Source organism: Durio zibethinus, chromosome 14, assembly GCF_047325235.1.
Source record: "Durio zibethinus cultivar Kanyao isolate XHJ-2024 chromosome 14, ASM4732523v1, whole genome shotgun sequence".
Taxonomy (NCBI): Eukaryota; Viridiplantae; Streptophyta; class Magnoliopsida; order Malvales; family Malvaceae; genus Durio; species Durio zibethinus.
This window is the reverse complement of record NC_143175.1, coordinates 13,166,771-13,179,414: the sequence shown is the minus strand read 5'-3', so window position 1 is coordinate 13,179,414 and position 12,644 is coordinate 13,166,771. Positions and strand designations below refer to the sequence as shown.

Here is a 12,644-nt window from a genome sequence, read left to right as displayed (position 1 = left end):
CTTCTAACTCAATACAGGAGAAGGCTCTACAAGTCCTGAATAAGTGCCTATCATTAGGACACTTTAGTAGCTAAAATTAGTTAATAGTTACACTAGCATAAGCTTTTGTAGATTATGTGCTCTACTATTTACACCAATAATGGATTGCATTACTTTTTCTTTAATATACTGAATGATGATATCTAATATATAAAGTATAAATAACTCCTAATATTTGAGAAAAAGCCACTACTGCAGATTTACCACAAAACATCTCTAATAACTTTAGAATGAAAAACCTAGAATCTAGTCTTAAGATGAGATTTTGTAGTCAACAATCAGACATGTAGCTCTACTACATGCTACAAGCTTTACCTTTATTATCAAAGGCATTGTAAGTTTTCATTTCTCATTTTTCTAGAATCAACTATTCTAGCCAAATTATCGAAATTGGCTTTTAACAGCATACAGAATCAAGATTAAATATCTGACTAAATTTAGAATGTCAGATCACTAATGTCTGAATATAGAATTGCTTAGGTGTTTCCAAAGTACTCTTATAGTATACACAACATTAGAAAGTGTATAGACTTGAGCACAGATTAGACTGCCCATAATTGTGGCATATGGAATATTCAGCATGAGCTCTTTCATTTATCAACATGAGGACTTTGAAATTTAATAGTATGTTACCTTTTCAAAATAGGCATCTTACTAGGAAAAAAATAGTGCACATCAAACCTATTCAACACATATATATTGAATGTAGGTTTTGAGACCAACCAAATATGCCTCTATCATAAAGAATCTCAATCCCTAAACCGGAATAGGAGCCACACTTAGATTCTTTATCCAAACTAACAAGAAATTATGCTTGTCTTAAACAATATGTCAATGTCAATGGCTGCTAATTTGATATCATCAAAATGTAAAGCGCCCAAAACACATTGCTCCTACTAACCTCTAGACATATGCACTGATCACAAATGTTTTTCCTAAGTGACAATCTCATTAACTTTAAATATCTCAAATTGGAGCCTTTTGAGTCCATAAATGGACTTCTTTAGTCTATAAACTAAATGTTCCATTATAAAAAATTGTAGAACCTTTATGTCACTCTATTTAGACATCTAATCTTAATATCTAACTGATGTAGCTCCTAACTGAATGAGCCACCAATGTTGTAAAGATTCCAAAAAAAATCAATGATAAAAATAGAATAAAAAGATTCTTTACATGCAATTCTTTTTTTTCGTTTAAAGTCCTATATCATAGAATCGATTATAAACCTTTCTACCTGGCCTATGGAATACCTTTTCAACCTTATAAGTCCATACACAATCTATTGGGCTACAATCATTTGGTTATTCATCCCACACACAACTATATAACATATGTGCAATCTTATACTGTTTGGTAAATATCCAACTTAAAGAGTTAGGATCATTAAAAGCCTCTTGAAACATAACATAATCAGAAAACACATGAAGGCTACACTCATGTTCCTTTGTAAGTTCAGGTGTGGTTCTAAAAATAAGATTTCTAGGATCTATTGTTGGTTCAATCGCTTTATGGCATTATTCATTAATAACTAAATCACATATAGGACTAGCACAACAATAACATAGTTTTCATGAGAATGACTTTAAAGAGTTCAAAACCCAATACTTTAATTATCTGAGTCATTATCTAGATAGATTGCATAATTAAACTTAATGATTGTAGTGTTTCACAATAAATCATAGAATCTAAATTCTTTAAAGTTGATGCAACAACCAATGAAACGTTATTGATAACTTTCTTTAGAAACTCATTTGCTTGGATTTTGATTTAAACTGAATGTTGTAGTCTCCAAAGGCTTCATTTCACACAAAATCTAGAAATGTGAAATGCCATAACATATATTGCATCATGCATAGAATTGTGCGATTGCCTTTTATTACAACCTTATTCTTTTTTCAGTATTCCAAGCATAGCATACTATGTGTTAATACCAAAATCCTTTAGAAAACTTGACAGATTAATCTACAATTCTACCTAGTTTCATTATATCGACCATAATATTTATCATCTATGTTTGACCTCATTGTTTAAATTTTATTTTTAAAAAATCAATAACGAATTTAAAAAACTTTAGGCTTTTACATAGTCAGTCTTTTTACTCCACATAATCAAAACTTAAATGGACTTTAGTAAGGGTGATGAAGCATTTATATTTGCTAAAAACAGCAAATGAAAATGATCCATAATTATCGATGTGGATAAGTTTTTAAGTCAGTTTCTAAACTTCTCTGCTTCTACTAATTATAATTGTATATTAGTAGTGATATTTCTCTTAATGTAATCTACTTGTGTGCCAAAATTCAGAATGTCCTTAATTCTTATGCCATAACATGCTACACTTCTTATTTATTCCACCAAGATTGTAACCAATGATGGCATTGTTTACTGTATGCTTAATTGAAAAAAATTGCTTGTATTCATAAATATCTTTCTTTGATTTGGTTTTCATTTGCTTATCGATTAAAAGATTTGGGTTAACAATACTAGCATCTGTATCCAATCATGAAAAGCAGAATGCATAGTATCTAGATTGGATTCAAACAAAAAAGACTAATAGAATGCCTTGCTTCAAATAAAAAAGGCTAACAGAATGCGCCATTTCAATTTTCAATCTAGAGAACTTTCACAGATTGCCCTCTTGTGCCAATTTATAATAATAGTGGCACATATTCTAAAATCTTCTGATTTCATGATTCAGAGGCATTTGTGGAATAGAAATGAGAAGTGAGCTTCAAAAAATTCTTCTTTTTAAATGACCTTTGATAAGACATTTCTCAATATTCCATTTGACCATAGTTCTAGCCCATATCATTTAGAGTATAGAATGAGATAGTTAGTTCATAATATCTATTCCTCTTAAATGGTTATAGTACTCAAAGTATTTAAATCCCATAATTTTTTTTTTTTGTACTTTATAAGCAAATTCCACATTATCACCCTTTAGAAGGAAGCTATCCAGAAATCACCACAGTAAGAATTGGTCTCATATTTCAACATTAGTCATTTTTAGAACGTGCTTATAGAAACTATATACTCTATCTAACATGGTAGTGGTGAACAGTCTATGTGCTTCAATATCTCAACCTTATGGAACTTTTCTAAATTGACTCTAATGGCATCTTTAATTATTAGTGTGCAAACACTTTATCTTATGCACTCCCTAATGGTATACCTATAGCCATCAAACAATTCTAATTAGAGTGTCTTTAGAAAGCACATTTTCCTTTTGTCCTTAATTAAGCTCAGTAACATGGCTTATCACTTGAAGGGGTATTAAAGGTGATCGAATTTAGACTTGGCAATCTAAAATATGACACGGTAACATGACATGAATATGATACGTGGTGAATCTCTATATAGTTTTTTTATTACAATTGAACAACTATAAGATGGTTAAATTATGCCAACAGTCCTTGTATTAAAACTTGACATTTAATCTTTTTAGTTTAATTCATAGCAATATAGTTTTTATGTTATTTTAATTTGACAATCTTAATTCAATTTATAACTTTACTCAATTTATTCTATTAAATATTTTAATGTGGCATTAACATAAATGACATGACATTAACTTTATTTATATGGCATATTTGTTAAACCAAATAATGCCGACATGGCTTTTAATACCACATGGCATATTCTTGTTTATCACTTCAAACGGTGCGTCTTGCACCAAGTTAAATTTCAAGTTTTTTAATTATTCAAAAAAATAAATTACAATTTTTTCAATCCATTTTTTCATCCTTTCTCTAACCCTTAGCTTTTTTTTCTATCTTTCCTCCTTTAGTCGATTGCCACCACTTATTCCACCTTCACCTATTATCCCTAGCCGTTCAACAATATCCTTTCAATTCCAACTTTCAACTTCAAACTATTTTCAACTTACCCAATGGTTAGTGACGAGTTGTCTGACGAGGTCAAGAATTTAAAATTACAAGACTAGAAGTCAATTAAAAGCAAATGCCTAAAATTATAAGATTGAAAGTCAATTAAAAGCAAATGCTAGGGATTTTTCCAATATTTATGCTCCGATCTTAAGTCAATACTCGATAAGAGAGAGAATGAAAAAAATATAAAGAAAAAAGAGAAGGAATTAAATGCTATATCGGGAATGATAAGGGGTTATTTATACTTGTAGAGTGAAAGTGTCGAGCTTGGATGGCCCAAGCTCTAAAAGTCAAGATTAGGACTGACAATGCTAGCCCGACCTAACTTGACAAGCGAAATTCTAATTGAAAGATGATAAGTCAACATGCTCATGTGCCTTTAAGTGAAAGGTCAAGTTGGTTGAACTAACGTGGATCCCTAGATTTTAGGTCCACTCTCCACGTCAGCTTAAGTTGGAATGACTAAAGTAGCCTCATTTACTGATGAGTCACCCTCTAAGGAAAAAAGCCTATTATAACTTTATGACTATAAAATGCCCCTAGCAGTTTGTTCCTCATTAAATAGTCTAAGGTGTTAGACAATAGAAAAGTTGATATGGTCAATCCATTAATGTTAAACCGAGTTAAGAGTTGAGTGTAGATTTTGTAATATTATAATGCTTTTAAAGTGCAATGATGAAGAGATAGTCTTTATGGTAGGTCTAACATGGCTTTTACAATGTCTATTGGCTTAAGAGGCCTTTATGTTACTTGTATAATGTGATTAACATGACACTTGGAGTAATTTTTTGAGAAAGCTAACTGTTGATATATTTGAATTAGCATATATTGATAAGAGAGAAAATTATGTGAGATTTTGAAAATTTAGGCAATTTTATGAATTTGAATGGAGAAGCTGAAAGGTCATCCTTGATTTGTATTTTATGATGTGGCTCAATCTAAATCGCTTATCTGATTTGAGCTTTGCTTATATAAAGCATACTTGAGACCTTAATTTTTTCACACTCATAAAATTTTCCTTACTTTTCTACTCTCATACTGACCTATTTTTTTGCCAATTTTGCAACTTTTTTTAGTTTTCTTTGTTTGATGTTCTTCCTTACCTTTAATTAGCTCAGTACGTTTCCTAACTTTTAATATGTCTTCAAGTTCAGATTTATCTAACTTAAACGTAAAGGCTAGGTAAGTTTAGCTCAACCAAGGTGGGATAAAGGTTCCTTGAAATGATGAGGTCCCTTTTATTGTTGTAAAAAGAAACTATAGTTGACATGCTTATTAGTTGAATCCAATGTTTGTAGAAGGTAAAAAATAACTTGAAGAGAATGCTGGAGCTAAAGCTGAAAAGGTTTTTCACGGTATGGATGAGATCTTAAAAACAATAGATATCAACCTCAAAAATCCTTCTGTTTCAACTAATATGGTTAGTTTGGCTCTTTCGTTTGATCTTTTTTTTTTTACTTTTTTTACCATTTCTTAATTTCTCGTCCATGCATTTATAGCCAAACCTCTATTATTGTTAAACCTTGAATGATTATTCCTAGTACCCAAACCACCATAGTTCTAGTATCAGACTTTGACTTTTAATCATTTTATGGCTCTAAGTTTTTTATTTTTGATCTTCATATTCCTTCAGCATCGTGGAGGTCTCTAGTCTTAAATAGGTTCAAAAATCTTTTCAATCTCTAATGGCTAAGCAAACTAGTATGGAGGCTTTTAAGTCTTGAGCAAATTCAGGGATCTGAGCAAGTTGATGGGTTTAACCAAACTAAGAATAGGGTAAAGGTGATGGCAAGGAAGTAGAAGGTTCTGACACCAACATTAATATCTTCATTCCTTTCGACAATCTTTATGATCTCGACTTCGATCCTTAGAATGTGATGAAAACTTTAAAGGGCTAAGCTACTATTAAAGAATGCCCTAATCTCTATTTAATTCATCATGTTGTAGCTTTAAAGGATAGGTTTGATCTTTCTTTAGAAACTTACAAAGTTTCCATGCCTAAGTCTAAAGATAAGATGACCAGTCTAATATAGTCTAATAGTTTATCGGTTTGCTGAGACTCCATCTTGGTTGGTATTAGGTTTTTCTTTCAATTTTTTATTGTTCAACTTTCTTATCTTATAATTTAACTATCACTCAGCTCACCACCAATTTTTTTAGGCACATAATAGGTTTAGTATTCTATGTAAAGAGCTAGGTCTTGTTTTTTCTGTAGGACTCTTAAGGGAATTTTTTGCCATTAAGAAACGTCTCTATGATAATAGCTAGTACTATGTGACATCTCATTCCTCTAAAAGAATTTTTACCAATTGTTTGAACTTAATAAAAACTTAGAAAGTCTTTTTCCTTTGTGTTTAGAAGATCAATAAGGTTTGAGGAATAAATAATTTGCTGAACTTATTCAAGGAGACTAACATAGATCCATTGACTAATGATGAGTTCTAGGCTTAAGACATAATAAATGACTTCCTTAAGGGTAAAAAGTTAGTGATAGATGTAAATGAACTAACCTCCCTTAGTGTTATTAAAGAGGTCAGATGTGAGGATACTCTTCTTACTAACTCATACCATAACTATTTTCTAGTTTAAATATCTTCTAACTCTCAAGTTGATTTTTTTTGTTGAAGAAATGGCTATCAAAAGATATTAAGTTTTAACAAGACTAGATTTACTTAGCCTTTTAAGGGAAGAGGAAAGGGAAAAGCTCTTCGTTAGCTCAATTGTCCATTTGAGTCATCAAAATCATTAACCTACCTCATTGATGTTCTCATATCAAAGGTAAGAATCTTGCACTAATGTAGAAGTTAAAGCAAAAAGTGGCTTCAAAGAAGCCTAAAAAATGGCCAAGGATTGAATCATCATCTTCTAATGCTATGTCCAAGGTTTAACATTCTTCTATAAAATACTCTGTTACCCTAAAGTGCAACGAGTGGAAAAGTGCTTTTGATGACCTCAAGGTGGTGAAGAAAATCATGTGTATAATGATCACAAAGAAAGGTAAGTTGTAAATTAATTGCTTTTTTTTTCTTAACTTTAAAAAGATTACAAAGTCTGAGTTTGGTTTTTTATTTGTCTTTTAAATTTTGATTGACCCCCTTAGTTTGTCTTCCATAATATGGGTCAAACACTAGTGCATACTTATAAGGCTCTTGCTCACATGTATGAGGTCGAGTAAGATATGAAAAAAATATACTAAGGTATTAACTTCCTTATAGGGAACACCAAAAAGCTTAAGATCTCTAACATCAAGTATAAAAAAACCAATGATGAGCTCAGTAAAAAAATTAAGAACTTGTCCTAACAACTTGAAGACATGTCTATCCAAAAAGCCACAGTCGAGTCTCTTCATCAATAGTTTGATCTCAAGCTGGCTAATACTCTAGCTAAAGTGGAATGTTTGAAAAGTGAACTTCATGCACCTAAGGAGGTTAAACAGCGAGCTATTGAGAACTTCTTCCAGTCTGATGACTTCTATAATATGCAAACAAATTTTGTTCAAGAATAGGTGTTTGGCTCTTTTGACTTAGTGTTGAAAGAAGTAAACCTCATATATGTCAACCTTGATCATTCTATGATTGATATTAATAACTTACAATCTTAACAAGTTGTAGCTGAGAAAGGAGACCAAGATAAAGAGTAACAACAATAAGATAAATATGACATGAAAATTGATCAGCTTGATGCTATGGTTAGAGTTGACTAGGAGTTGGGGCAGGCTCTTGAAAATCATAAGGCAAAAATCAAAAAGTCTAAAGTACCTCTTGTTAAAGCCCACCTTGAAAATGGAATTTGACCTGTTCCTTAAAAAATATTGTTAGGATTTGTTGATGCTCATATTTTATTATTTTTTAAAAATCATGTAATTATTTATTACTTTCAATGAAATCATAAATTTTATTTTTTCTTTTACATCTTCGAGCTTGATATTATCTAATTTAATATAATCATTCAAGTCAATACTCAAATAAAATCCTTTAGCTTAGTCATTGTAGCTTCATATGATTTTTTCTTAAAATTAAACAAGGATTAGGTCGACCTTATCCTTACTTTGGGTAGGGAGTTATGTAAAAGATGTTATAACGTCTAAATCTATGAACCTATTGCTAGATATAGTTTAAGGAGTCGCCACCAACTTTTTTTATTTAGGTACGATTGGCCACTTAATGAATTTATCCTGTTTTAAAAAGAGGTCTTAAGCTTGACTCAAGTATCTTTAAAAGGTGGATTCAATTTTTACGAAACTAGAACTACGTCTAAGAATACAGTTATGTGTGAAGAAGGTTATAACACCCTCATAACACCTATCAAAGGATGGTACCAACATGATTTCGTATTATCTAAAAGTCAAAAATATTTTACCAAATAATTAATTATCAAGAATTGTTCTTAATTAACTCCAATACTTTGGCAAAAAATTAAAAAAATTTCTTCACCTCAGAAGTAACAAAAAACTACTATTTTTCTTGTAGAGGCTCCGTCATCGGATTATTTAACATTTAAAAAATTAAATTCTAAGAAAAAATTAATACTTTTAATTTTTTTCTCAAAATTTCTTTTTTATTTTGTTTTAGAAAAAAAATTGATGCTTTATTTAAAGAAAAATTGATACTTTCAACTTTTTCCTCAAAATTCTTTTTTTTAATTTTTATTTAAGAAAAATTAATACTTCAACTTTTTCTTTAAACATTTTTTGAAAATATTTTTTTATTTTAGAAAAAAATTAATATTTCAACTCTTTGAAATTATTTTTATTTACGAAAAAATTTTTAACCCTTTTTTTAGTTTTTTTTAAATTAAAAAAATTAATGTTTTAACTTTTCCTTAAATCTCTAAATACTTTAAAATATTTATTTAAAAATAAATAAAAAATATTAACTTAATAAATAAATCAAATAAAAAAGAAAAAAAACCTAAAATATGAATGACTCCACTTGGGGCTGAACAACTTGGCTACAAAAACAAATTTGGTTGGATGGCTTAGTCAGAGGCTTGGCTTCACGACTTTGCTTGTGACAGCTAAGGGAAGCAGGTTGAGTGACCAGGTTAGCTAGAGTGGGTCAAAATGGGTTATGGGTTTCAAACTGGATCAAATTACCTAATTGCTTTCACTTCCCAAAACGGAATAGTTTGGACTTTAGTATAAAAGTCACCTTTTAGCTTCCTTTTTTATTTTCTTTCTTTGCTTTTCTCTCTAAAGGTCTTCCCAAAAACTAAAAAAACCAGTTTTTCAACGTTTCCAAAAACGGGCAAGGCTCTGCTACCAGTGAAAGTAGTGGCATCGCCATTGTCGCACATTGCCTTTACTGGCATCGATTGGCCTTTAGCTCTCACTAAAAAGCTTGCCTTGGTCCTTTCATCTCGGATCTTTAAATAGTTTCTTCCAAAACTGTCTGGATCATGATGGGTCTAATTTTGAAAATCGAGGTTTCAACCATCCAAAGACCTTTTCCTTCGCTGCTCTGTTCGACATCGCTACAAGGTATGCTTTTGTTCGTTCCTTTAGCTATCTTTTCAACAGTTTTGTGTCCCAAAATCCCTAGGAAAAGGTTGAACCGAAACCTATGAATGCTATCTTCTCCACTTTTGCTCGAATTTTCATTTTTGATCTCTTTGGATTTTTGACTTCAATCTTTTTTTCTTGAATTTGCGTTGACGAGCTTACTAATGGTGTATAAGTGGTGGAGAATTGGGTTTCTTTGGGTGGGGCTTGCTATAGTTTTGCTTGGAATTATGGTTGCTTTTGGGTATTAAGTCTCACCTTGATTGGAATAGGTTGCTAGTGGTTGCTCTTGTGCCTCTGTTTGGTAGGATCAAGGTATAAATGATGAAGGTTGTGGCACTGTTGGTTTAGAGGCAGCCTATATGCGGCAGTGAACTATGATGGGTTATTTCTTGAGTTGGCTTCTGATTGTTTTTTGTGTAATTCTTTTTTTTTTTTTTGTGTTTTTCACTCTTCGAATTTTTTGTGTAATTGCTCTCTGTTGGTTTCTCTATTCTAAATAATAATTTATATAAAGATGATGACGATAAGATTTCGACTCAAAAACCAAGTGTCTTATCCCTTCAGTCTGAATTTTAACTTCATGAAGCACCTAAATTTCAAAAATTCAATCTACTGAATCTTATCTCTTGATTTATCGCTTTTTTTTTTCATTTTTCATTTCCAAAATAATAAATCAATCTATTGAAATATAGTATCTACAGTTGCCCCTCTTTGCTCATTTCTGTGAAACAGGAATTGCATAAAGACATAGACATGCAAAATGTCCGAGTTTGACTTCACAACAATTTTCAAAATTTTGAAACTTCAAGGGTTCACAATTTGAAGCATTCAAAAATTTCAAAGTCGAAAATTCACTATACAAGTTGAAAATCAAAGATTCACAATTTGAGTTAAAAAAAATTACAATTTCAAAATTCAAAGGTTCACAATTTAAAGATTCATAAGACTTTTAGATTCGTAAGAATTAGAGATTCATAAGAATTGAAGATTTGCAAAAATTAGAGTTTCACAAGAATTTCATATTCGTAAAATTTGTAGCTTTGCAAGAATGAAAGGTTCATAAAAATTAAAGATTCGCAAGAGCGTAGATTCACAAGAATAAAAAGTTCGCAAGATTTTTAGATTCTCAAAATGCTTAGATTTTCAACCTTTTAGATTCATAAGAATTTTAGGTTATCAAGATTTTAGATTCTCAAGATTTTCAAATTTGCAAAAATTAAAGATTTGCAAGATTTTGAAAATTCGCCAGAATTAAGATTTGCTAGAACTCGAAGATTTGCAAGAATTGAATATTTGCAAGAACTCAGATATGCAAAAATTGAAGAATTGCAAGATTTTTTTGGTTCATAAGAATTGAAGATTCACAAAATTCAAATATTTGCATTCAAAAAACCCCTAGGGATTCACAACCAAAATTTCAAAAATTCTCATTCAAAAAACTTTAGTGTTTCACATTCAATATTTCAAAGGTTTTCATTAAAAAATTTTAGGGTTCCATCCAAAATTTCAAAGATTCTAATTGAAAAACTTTAGGGATTCACATAAAAAATTTTCAAGATTCTTATTTGAAAATTTTTATAGATTTTGCCCAGAGGTCTTAAAAATCATTTTTAACATTGAAAATGCTTTTTTAAAAGGCTTCACAACTTTAAAATTTGTAATGTTTTCCTCGTAAAAAAATTCTTATCATAAAAATTTTTCCCTATTTGAGGATTCAAAAGTTTAAAATTTTCCTATTAAAGTCAAATTTTGTATGATAATGATGCAAATGCTTTTGCATTGATGCAAATGCAATAATCTAGATTCTTATGGTAATACAGATGCGATACTCTAAACCATGATTAAAATTTTCACTAAATGCTGCAAATGCATAACCAAACCATGATGTAAATGCAATTATCAAAACAAGGATTCAAATATTCATCGAATTATGTACATGTATTGTTTAAACAACAATGTAATGCGGATGTCACTAAAATCAATACCATGAAATTCTAATTGATTGTGATAATAACATTCTTAAGAGTCCACCATCTCACATTTCCTTTTTGAGTTCTCAGCACTAACTATTTCATAATCAATTCATAAATTTCATCAACTAATTTGTGTTATTTCCAGCATTTGGTTGCAACTCACAGATTATATTGGTTGATCCCTCATCATATTTACCACTTGAGCACTACATTTGCCTTTTCAAATCATCTTCACAGGCTCATTTCATCTTTTTTCATTTTTTTTGCCCCTATCATCTTGAATTTCTTTTCAAAAGAATATATGAATCTCTTATGGACATTATCATTCATTCATTATCATTTCAATTAATGATAAATATAATGCAATAATATATTTTCTTGATTTATTCTAGGGATGCAAAAATAATAGAAGGTAAGGTGAATTGAGAGAAAAGGTAATTAATACAAGAACGAGTTTGGTACAAAAACAAATAGGCAAAGGAATAAATTCAAAGCATATCACTAGGATAAGCATTTGAATGGTATAACAATATCCAAACAATGAATATTCAGACAATTTTTAATATTAATCTAGAATTCTTTTTAAAAAAACTCATTTCATTCACTTTCAGAATCATTTTAAGCTCATCAAACTTTGCCTCAATTTCAAAAGATCTTCAAATGACATTAATCTTTCATATACTTAATTGTATATCCAATTTTTAACTTAGATATTTTTCTACTCAAATTGCCCTTTTTGGTTTTAAATTTGAGTCTTCTTTTTCTCTCATTTTTCATTTTTTCACATTTCTTATTTTTTCATTCTTTCATTGTTTGCATTTTTTTAATTTATTTAACTTCATCCATTATTGGTATCCTCCACACATCAATCTCTAAAACACGAGAACAAATCATGATTCCATCACTTCATTATAATCATGCCTTAGCTCAATACTCGAGCATTCATATTTGATTAAAATAAACTTTTAAGGGTTATGATGTACGCTATGGTAAGGGGTCATAAAAAATGGATAAAATAAGCTCAAAACATAACTTTAAAGGGTTCAAACCAAAATGTCATTTCTTATTATGTAATGCAACTCGACACTTTTTTTTTTTTCATCTTATTTGAAAGAATTCTCATTATTTTATCCTAGGTCATTTGTGGCATTCACCTTTTTCTTTGTTTTGGTAAAAAGGTTTCTTTTTCTCTCTTTTTCTTTTATTCTTCATCTTTTTGTAAGCTTTTATTTTTTTCTC

The 12,644-nt window shown here is 30.1% G+C and overlaps 1 long non-coding RNA gene across 1 annotated transcript; it reads left to right on the top strand.

The window, feature by feature from the left end:
• Positions 1-8,804: 8,804 nt before the first annotated feature.
• On the top strand, positions 8,805-9,975 carry LOC149515054 (uncharacterized). The gene is made up of 2 exons (XR_016327240.1): positions 8,805-9,408; positions 9,702-9,975. It is a non-coding gene; the product is annotated as an uncharacterized LOC149515054 (long non-coding RNA).
• The last annotated feature ends 2,669 nt before the right edge of the window (positions 9,976-12,644 follow it).